Source organism: Corticium candelabrum, chromosome 8 (genome assembly GCF_963422355.1).
Source record: "Corticium candelabrum chromosome 8, ooCorCand1.1, whole genome shotgun sequence".
NCBI lineage: Eukaryota > Metazoa > Porifera > Homoscleromorpha > Homosclerophorida > Plakinidae > Corticium > Corticium candelabrum.
The window spans coordinates 3,716,906-3,725,214 of NC_085092.1; positions in this window are offsets into that span (position 1 = coordinate 3,716,906).

Here is an 8,309-nt window from a genome sequence, read left to right on the forward strand (position 1 = left end):
CCGGGGACCATTTATGGCAACCACGACCTGTCCACCGGACAAGTTAAGACGGGGGACCACATATAGCGTGACAACTTTCATGGCATGCATAAAAAGAGTTGCCAATGGTGACCTGGGCGCTTATTCATTCGCAAACACGAACAAGGTTAAGGTTTTATACAATGACTGCGTCTGCATACGCAGGTTGAAATACCTCTGAAGCCTTCTCCGTGTACAGTACTTCCGCTCTCGAAAGGGGAAGGCGCTCACCCCCAGTTGTGCGACCCTCTAGAATAAGATTCGCCACTGCCACGTACATGAGCAAGCACACATAACGAGTTCTATGCATTACAGTGGTTTCTTTACATATATACCTGTCTCATGCGCTTCATAATAAGTATCGCCATGATAAAGGAAATCACTGATGCAACCTGAGTTGGCACTGTGTTCGAGTAGAACCGACTCTTTCCAGTCAGCAAACATATAAATTGAATGGGGTCGCTTTGATAAGAGACAGTGCCGAGAATAGCGGACACAATTGTTGCAGAACACCCAAGCCAAAGACGATTTCAAGAACCAAAACTAGTTTCGAGTGACGTCTCAAAATGCCTCTTTGTCCGGGTTTCTTAAGGTCATATATAGCCACATAGAAGTTAGATACGGGCGTGGTAAACAAAAAGAAAGACGTCAATAACGGGAAATGAAAAACTGCACTTGCAAAAACGCAAAAATAAATTTATAGAGGAATTGAATCAAGGTAATAAAAGTTAACATACTAATATGATTTGATTATTTGTGTGAAGTACATGTAAAATCAGACTGCTACAATATTTTGTTCTATACGGTATTGTTACATCATGTTGTTCCATTAATTTTACTCCTTCCCTTTAATGAATAGAGAAACATCACAGCGCTAAACCCTCGGCCGGTGTATTTAGTTTTAGCCACTGGTCTCAGCTAAGGTTTCCCAATGTAAGCGTGTAAAAAAGTTGTAAGTATGCAGAAACACTGTGGAACAAGCAGTTGTTATAAGTCAGGTACATTTCAGTTACACGTACCGTATGGCGCCTGAATATTACCTGCACTTTCGCTTTCTAGACGCCTGGCTGTTGGTGAAAAAACATGCACTTGCAAATGTAGATTAGGCGTTAATTCTCGTAGCTAGGAGAGGTAAAGCCTTATGATTGCTATTTCGCTATGATTGATTTCCTTATGATTGATGTTTCGCTAGGAGCTCTAATAGTGTTCTGTTTAACCTCTCAACCAAAACATCACACTGAGGGTGGTATGGTGTTGTTCTTGCCTTTTTCATCCCTAGCAAACTGCATAGCTCTCTCATCATTGAACCTTCAAAATTCCTTCCCTGGTCACTATGCAACACAAGTGGCACCCCAAACGTTGCTATTACTTTATTGTATAGTACTTTTGCAACAGTTGTAGCTTTCTGATCAGGCAACGGAAAAACCTCTGGCCACTTTTTATAGTAATCAGAAACCACTAGCAAGTATCTATTTCCCTTTTTCGAAACAGGAAGAGGACCCAAGATATCCATGGCCAGCATTTCCATGGGTGATCCAATCGGTACACTCATCAATGGCGCTCTCGGATTTACTGCTGGTCCTTTCCTTCTTGCACACACTTCACAAAAAGGAACCCAGTCCATCACATCCGTAATATATCCAAGCCACCATGCACTCTCCTCAAGCCTAGCCAAGGTCTTCCCAACACCCATATGTCCTGCCTTGTCGTGTACCTCCTTGAGTATATCATGTATCATTGCAACTGGAATAACTAAAGCTTCTTTCTTTTCCCGCCTTTCACCAGGTAGAGCCACGTACCTTTCCCTATGTAACACTCCATTCCTGATGTGTAACTGGTGATACAATCGTTTGTATGATCTCAAACTTCCATCTTTACTCCAAGACCTAGGTGGCTTATGTTGGTGTTCCAGCCGACAGATGACTTCAGCTAATACCTGGTATTGCCATCTCGTCTAACTTCCAATCTGCTTCAAATCCTACTGCATTTACAGAGTAAGGAGTCATTACTTCGTCGAGATTTTCTGTACTATCTACCTCTACTTTCTCTTGTTCTCCACGGTTCTGCCCCCCATTCTTCTTGACAGAGCATCAGCTGGCACATTTGCTTTCCCGGGGATGTGTTGTACAGAAAACTCGAATTCTGCTAGTGCGGCTAACCATCTAGCTAACCTTCCTTGAGGCTCTTTCATACTCTTCAACGAGACCAGTGGTTGTTGATCTGTCCTAAGCAAGAACGGTTTACCGTAAAGGTAACATTGGAAGTGGCCTATGGCACAGACAAATGTTAACATCTCCTTTTCGATGGTTGAATAGTCCTTTTCATGTTGGTGCAGTCCTACTAGCAAACTTCACTACACGTTCTGAGCCCTCAACTGTCTGTTGGAGTACTGCACCCAAACCAATCTCACTATAACATCCACAGATAACTCAAAATATTAGTACAGTAAATAGAAGTTTGTATGCAAAGTTTTACTTCTGAAACTACCGTATTACCCGGCATTTTCCTGCATGCCGGTACATGCGAGTTTTACCAAACTTTAGGTAAAGCAGTTCTGGTAAATAAACAGACATGCCGGTATAGGGTGGGGTAATGTCGGTATAGGGTGGGTTGTGCCGGTATAGGGTTGAATGTGGGCGGCGAGGGGTACTGCTGGTGATGGCGATGCAATAGATATTAACATCGCGCACGTGTTCCATGATGGCGGAGCCGGATGATAGCACTCCGAGAGGCATGAGGAAGACACTATTGCCGTGGAAGAGCATCAAACAAGCGTTGAAGACGACAGTAGTCTAGCACGTGGAAGAAAATCTTATAGCATTGCCAAGAAACTTCGCGTACTTTCAAAGTACGACGAACTAGGCGGAAACAAGTCGAAGACAGCCAAAGAATGTGGAGTCTCCAGGCAATGTGTCCAGGATTGTGTAAGGGACCGAAAATCACTGCAAGAGACCAAACGGGAGAGGCAAATAGCAGTCCGGAAGAGGAGATACGTACCAAGTACGGATGATTCGCGAAAAGAAGGAGGAAGTTTTCACATTTGGAAGAAAGAGTGGTTAGTTGAATGAAAGATCTTAGACAGAAGGGCATCACAATCACCGGAGGCAGTATCAAAAGATATGCCAAACAGGTGTATGGTGAACTCTTTCCAGGAGATGCAACGGTTGAATTTAAAGCTTCTAACGGTTGGCTGAACAAGTTTCTATCACGTCACAACCTTTGTTGTAGAAGCGTCACAAGCCAGGGACAAAAAATACCCAGCAATGCCAAAGATCTCGCTGAGAACTTTCTTCAATATATACACGAGGAGGTTTTTACAAGAAAGTTTGAAATAAAGTATGTTGGCAACATGGATGAGACACCTCTATGGTTTGATATGCCAAGTTCACGATCACATGACTTTTGAGGGGTCAAATCTATACCAGCAAAGACCACAGGGAAGGAGAAACTGAGGTACACAGTTGTGTTGTCAGCTATGGCTGATGGCTCAAAGCTTGCTCCAATGGTAATTTGCAAGGGCCTGAACCATGTTCCCAAGGAGAAGTATCCAAATGATGTGATTGTACAAGTCAATGAAAAGGGATACATGACTTCAGAACTTATGAATGTCTGGAAACAGAGTGTGTGGAAAAAAGACCAGGAGGATTTTGGCGCCCACCATCCCTGATTGTCATGTCATGGGCAACGCAACGAGTTACCTTAAGAAAACTGTCATTTCATCTTTCAAACAACGCTACAACACCGAAGTAGCAATAGTACTAGGAGGAATGACTCCAGTATTGCAGCACGTAGATGTCCACTGGAACAAGCCATTTAAGACAACAATGAGAGAGAAGTGGATATAGTGACTCAGTGATGGAGAAGTGGAGTACACTCGTTCTGGCAAACGAAAATCAGCATCCTATGAAATGGTGGTGCATTGGGTGTCTGCATGCTGGAAACCCTTGTCTAATGACTTAATCCACCAGTCATTCTGGAGCTGTGCAATCACTGGAGAAGCATCTGTTAGACTTCACCAAAGACTGCAACTGATATTGCAAGATGAGGCAGTTAACGACGAAGATGAAGAAGCTAGTGGCTTACAGACACAGAAGAAAATGAAGAACAGGATGAAGAAGCAGAGGATATGGAAAAAGTTGATAACTGAACATTAATTACTATTTAGTGTTGTAAGTTGTACCGTTAGTTAAAAAAAGAGAGGACATGTAGGAAGAACTGGAAGACTGAAATTTACGTTTTAGGATTGTAGTTTTGTTCTTTTATGTTCTATTTAGTTTCCTTGTGAATGACCCGTGCACACCTGGAGAAGCAGTCGTTTGACCCCGCATTTTGCTGCATGCCGGTAAACCCCGGAGTATACCGGCACCCTGTTCAACTTCGGCATATACCGGCTTGCAGCAAAATGCGGGGTAATACGGTACATATTTGCCAAAGTGATGGTCAGATATGTCAACACCTATGAAAAATTTCAAAAAATTGGAATGACTTGTATTGAGGGAAGACAACTTTTAATTGAATTCAAACTTAGTAGATATCTTACCCAATTCAAACCATCGATAGAAATATAACTAGAATGTAAAGAATGTGTAATTGCAATATTCAACCATTTTATATTATACTATAGCTACACTCAGGTTTTGCTGTACACAGTCAGAGTTGGATCAAAATGATTGTAATATGTAGATATCAATGCCAATCATTAAAACTTTCTCAAAATATTAGTATAGTAAATAGAAGTTTGTATGCAAGTTTTTACTTCTGAAACTAAAATTTGCCAAAGTGGTGATAGGATATGTCAATACTTGTCGACAGATTTCAAAAATTTGAATGACTACTATTGAGGAAAGACAACTTTTAATTGAATTCAAACTTAGTAGATATCTTACACAAATCAAACCATCGACAGAAACATAATTAGAATTGAAAGAATGTGTATTTTACAATATTCAACCATTTTATATTATACTATAGCTGCATGCAGGTCTTACTGTATACTGTTGCTCCACAGCCAGAGTTGAATCAAAGTAATTGTAATATGTAGATATTAATATCAATCATTAAAACTTTCTTAAAGCATTAATATGGTAAATACAAGTTTGTATGCAAAGGTTTACTAATGAAACTACATATTTGCCAAAGTGGTGATCAGATATGTCAACACCTGTCGACAGGTTTCAAAAATTCGAATGACTATAGTATTGAGAGAAGACAACTTTCAATTGAATTTAAATTTAGTTTACCCAGCTCAAACAAATTAAAAGAAATATAACTAGAATGTAGGAATGTGTGTTACAATATTGAACCATTTCATATTATACTAGCTACATACACGTCTTGCTGTACACTGCCAGAGTTGAATCAGTATAATTCTATTATGTAGATATTAATATCAATCATTAAAAGCTTTCTTAAAATATTAATACATTAAAAGAAGTTTGTATGTAAAGGTTTACCTGTGAAACCACATTTTCCAAAGTGGTGGTCAGATATGTCAACACCTAACAAAAGTTTTCAAAATTCGAACGACTTGTATTGAGGGAAGACAACTTTCAATTGAATTCAAACTTAGTAGATATTTTACCCAACTCAATTCATCAATAGAAATATAACTAGAATATAGTCAGTCAACCATAGATACATTATTTTTTCTTCACAGCCATCGGATCAAAATAAATGTATTATGTAAATGTAGTTATTAATAGCAATTATTGAAACAATTTAGAATATTAATTAACACAATTAAAAATGGTGTCTGTGGCCTTAATTAATTGTTAATTAAATCTGTACATTTGCAATGGTCAGCTATCATACTGTATGAAAAAGGTATCATATATAGTGGGCTGACGCTGTGGTTAGTTTTAGTAGATTGTCTAGCCACGCCTATGTATTGATAGTTGTGTCACGCGGAAGCGCTCTACACCGCTATTTCCTGGAGAATTTGGCATCCCCCGAGCCGTATTTCCAAGGGAATTTGGCATCCCCAAGCCGTATTTCCAAGGGAATTTGGCATCCCCGACCCGTATTTCGTAGAGAATTTTGCATCCCCGAGCTGCATTTCCTAGAGAATTTGGCATACGCAGAGCCGTATTTCCTAGAGAACTTGAAATCCCTTAGCCGTATTTGATAGAGAATTGAGCCGTATTTCTTAGGGAATATTGCATCCCTGAGCCGCATCTTCCGTGTGCTGTTTGAAATTGCGATGTATATGACACCACTAGATGTCATATATACGCTTCGTTACGCTGTTTTAGCACTTGGCGATCGCGCTCTCACGGACACAACGGTCTGTATGTTTAGCGGCGAGCCTCTGTCGAGATGTTGCACCGTCTGTACTCGCTTTACCTACTGTAACCGTAAACTAAAATGTCATGGGCATCTTTCAGGAAGATGTTATATGCTATGCGATTCTGTCATGTTGCCTCTCAATATTGCAAAAAGAGCTGCAAATTAAGTGATCGACTCACGCGTGCCGGAGGAAACTCTCGTCAGTTTATTTCATGAGGGCTTCCGCGCGGAGTACCAAGTCGAGTTGGAACGTGACCAACCCGCAACGCTTGCTGATGCCGTGAAATCCGCCTGAGAGAGTGCAACGACGTCAACTACGCGGACGACATGATGTTGTGGCAATACAAGATCGACGACGATACAACCCAACTCCTTCAGCAGATGGTCAAGGTGGGCGAGCGACAAGACAAGGTCTTGAGTCTTCTGATGCAGCAGGCTCAGTGCTCACCTGCTGCCTCTCGATCAACAGCAACAATATATCTTAATCGCGCTCGCAGATGTATCGTACTTCAGAGCTCAACCTAAGCGGTCTAGGGGAAAATGTTGATCACTACTGCGATATTGTGGGTCATCGCTATGTTGAGTGCCGAAAGAGATTACGCGAACAGCAGCAGCTCAAGCAACCACCAAGCAAGGAAGATACATGTACATGCAGCAGGCAGACGCAGAACTATTAGGGGAATTCCCTAAGCAGGTAGTGAATGACGGTGTTATGTCTCAGCATGGTGATGATGTGTGTGCCGAATTAATGGAGCTCGGGAACTTGTGCGTTTGTGAATACCACTGGCTTGTCTATCTCACGCCGTAACACACAATCTATTGATTGCTTGCTGGGTATTGGTGCTCCTATCCCTATTAATTGTCTCTGAGGAAATTCCGAATTTGATCAAAGGTCCTACCGCCTACGCAGAGAGTGATATATTCGCAAATGGTCATAACAGCTGGTACCATGCAATTAGCTGTTTCAATAAGACCGGAACACATCACACATCCTTATGTTGTGGTGAAGCAATTTGGGTTTTCTGTTTTTTGGGTCATCATCATGATTTTCTGTCTAGGTTGCATGCTGTATTGGATTTCAGGCAAGGGATTGTTTCTCTTTCTTGTGGAGCTTGTGGATATAACTGTTGGACAATTGATGTCAGAGAAATTATGACCTATTATGTGAATAGTCTGAGTCTGCAGACTTGATTGAATTAGAAAAGGACACACATGTGTTGGTATATGCCTCTTTTGATGCTGTGCCATTAGTGGTCAAGGAATTACAGCCAACTGAATCTCCACCTGAGAAAGGTCTTCTATTGATGCGGAATACTTATATGCCTTACACCCTGACCATTCATTGCTTATAGTCAACATAATATACTCATTAACAGGCCGCAGTGATAATAAACAGTGGGATCAAATATCTGAGTTGGTGCATAATTATACTCTGATGTGCTTTCTTCTGGACCTTATGATTTGGGTCAAACTCACACTGCATGGACACTGGCACTAGCCTAGCTGCCCGTCTCATCATACCCTTGTCGAACGGGACCCTAAATTTAAGCGTGAAGAGATCGCAGGAGAAGTGGATGAGATGCTGGAAACTACTAGCAATATAATTTGACCTTCTCAAAGCCCAGGGTTGTCTCCTCAACTGACAAATGGGATGGAGGCAAACGTTTCTACATTGATTATGTATATAGATAGAAAGATCAGCTTAAATGATCAGCTTAAATGATCATGCAGACTAAGGATCCTTACCCATTGCTGAGAATTGATGACATGCTTACAGAGAAAACAGCAGTCAGTACTACTTAGTATATTTACCCAACTGAGAAAGACCCTGAAGAACATAGCCTATTATAAGGAACTCTCTGTGGAAGAAGCCGATGAGATCAAATAGGCAACTGACAAAGAAGCTGAAGAGCGTTAATTACGAACTTGAGACTGCAGCTGCATGAAGAGGGGTGTCACATGACAAGATCTGGGAGAGAAATCATTCGCCCTTGAAGACTAGTAGT